This window comes from Colobus angolensis, unplaced genomic scaffold (assembly GCF_000951035.1).
Source record: "Colobus angolensis palliatus isolate OR3802 unplaced genomic scaffold, Cang.pa_1.0 Scaffold61, whole genome shotgun sequence".
Taxonomy (NCBI): Eukaryota; Metazoa; Chordata; class Mammalia; order Primates; family Cercopithecidae; genus Colobus; species Colobus angolensis.
In genome coordinates, this window is record NW_012119710.1 from 4,710,115 (window position 1) to 4,712,564 (window position 2,450).

A 2,450-nucleotide genomic window follows, 5' to 3' on the forward strand; every position below is an offset into this window, starting at 1 on the left:
AGCTGGGATTACAGGCATGCGTCACCACACCCAGCTAATTTTTTGTATTTTTAGTAGAGACGGGTTTCACCATGTTGGCCAGGCTGGTCTCAAACCCTGATCTCCAGTGATCTACCCTCCGCGGCCTCTCAAAGTGCTGGGATTACAGGCGTGAGCCACCACGCCTGGACTTGTGATTCTATACTTCTTTCCACATGCGGGAAGTGTCTTGTAAAGAACATTCTCTCACCAGTGAGATATTTGGTTACCCTGAAATACAGTTCACAGAATAAAGGCAATGGAGAGCAGGAATCTTTGTCTATTTTGTTCACTGATGTAGTCCAAGTACAGGAAGAATGTCTGGAAATTCAGGCTACTCAGTAATTTTTTTTTTTTTTTTTAAGACAGGGTCTTGCTGTCACTCAGGCTGGAGAGCAGTAATCATGGCTCACTGCAGCTTTGACCTCCCTGGCTTATGTGATCCTCCTGTCTCAGCGTCCCCAGTAGCTGGGACCACAGACACATACAGACACACGCTATCATGCCTGGCTATTTTTTTAATTGCTTGTAGGGATGGGGTCTCCCCATGTTACCCAGGCTGATCCTGAACTCCTGTATTCAAGCAATACTCCCGCCTCAGCCTCCTAAAGTGCTAGGTTTACAGGTGTGAGCCACTGCTTGGCTAGTAAATGTTTTTGAATTGAATTGAAATCCTTACATTGGAATACTATGTCACTTTTTTTTTTTTTTTTGAGAGGGAGTCTCACTTTGGTGCCAGGCTGGAGTGCAGTGGCGTGATCTTGGCTCACTGCAAGCTCCACCTCCCGGGTTCACGTCATTCTCCTGCCTCAGCCTCTGACCAGGCTGGAATGCAGGGGCACAGCTTGCTCACTTTAGCCTTGACTTCTTACGCTCAGGTGATCCTACCATCTCAGCCTCCCAAGTAGCTGGGACTACAGACATGTGCACCATGCCCAGGTAGTTTTTAAATGTTTTGTAGAGCTAGGGTCTCACTCTGTTGCCCAGGCTGATCTTAAACTCCTGTGCTCAAGCGATCATCCCACCTCAGGTCGATGTGAGCATGGCGCCCGGCCTATGTAACTTTTTGAAAAGAATAAAGTAAATCTACCTCTGTTGCACTGACATGGTATAATATTCACAAATATCACTGACTGAAAAAAGCAGAGGCCGGGCGCAGTGGTCCATGCCTGTAATCTTAGCACTTTGGGAGGCTGAGGTGGGCGGATCACCTGAGGTCAGGAGTTCAAGACGAGCCTGGCCAACATGGTGAAACCCCATCTCTACTAAAAATACAAAAATTAGCCGGGCGTGTTGGCACATGTCTATAATCCCAGCTGCTCAGGAGGCTGAGCCAGGTGAATCGCTTGAACCCAGGAGGCAGAGATTGCAGTAAGGAGGGATCACACCACTGTATTCCAGCCTTGGTGACAGAGTGAGACTCTCAAAAAAAAAAAGTCGGACGTGGTAGCTCACGCTTGTAATCCCAGCACTTTGGGAGGCTGAGTCAGGCAGATTGCTAGAGCTCAGGAGTTCAACAGCAGCCTGGGCAACATGGCAAAACCCCGCCTATACAAACATTAGCTGGGCGTGGTGGTGCATGCCTGTAATCCCAGCTACTGGGGAGGCTGAGGTGGAAGGATCACTTGAGCCTGGGAGGTCGAGGCTGCACTGAGCCAAGATCACACCACTGCTTTCAGCCTGGGTGATGGGAGTGAGATGGTCTCAAATGAGAAAAAAAAAGAACAGAAAAGGCCAGAGGCATGAGAATCGCCTGAACCCATGAGGTGGAGGTTGTAGTGAGTGGAGAATGTGCCACTGCACTCCAGCCTGGGTGACAGAGTGAGACTCTGTCTCGAAAACAAAAAACAAAACATTTTCTCTATATGGTTATAATGACCTTTATCAATATGTGTACATGAATATACAAAGACCACATGTTGTATGATCCATGTATATGAAATGTTTGGAATACGCAGATCCACTGAGACAGAAAGTCAATTCGTGGTTGTCAGGGAATGAGGGAATGGGGCATGATTGCTAATGGGTATAGGATTTCTTTTTGGGATGATGAAATTTTCTAAAATTAGATGTTGGTGATGGTTGTGCAACCCTGTGAGTATATTAATAAACACTGAATTGTATAGTTAGGAGGGTGACAAGGCATATGCATTATACCTCAATAAAGCTGTTACCAAAAAAAATGTTAACATTGGAGGGGGAAGGACATAATGGACTCTCAGTACTATTTTTAAAACCTTTCTGTGCATCTAAATTATTCCACATTTAAGTTTATTCCTGGCCGGGCGCAATGGCTCAGGCCTGTAATCCCAGCATTTTGGGAGGCCAACGTGGGTGGATCACGAGGTCAGGAGATCGAGACCATCCTGGCTAACATGGAGAAACCCCGTCTCTACCAAAAATACAAAAAATAAGCCAGGCGTGGTGGCGGG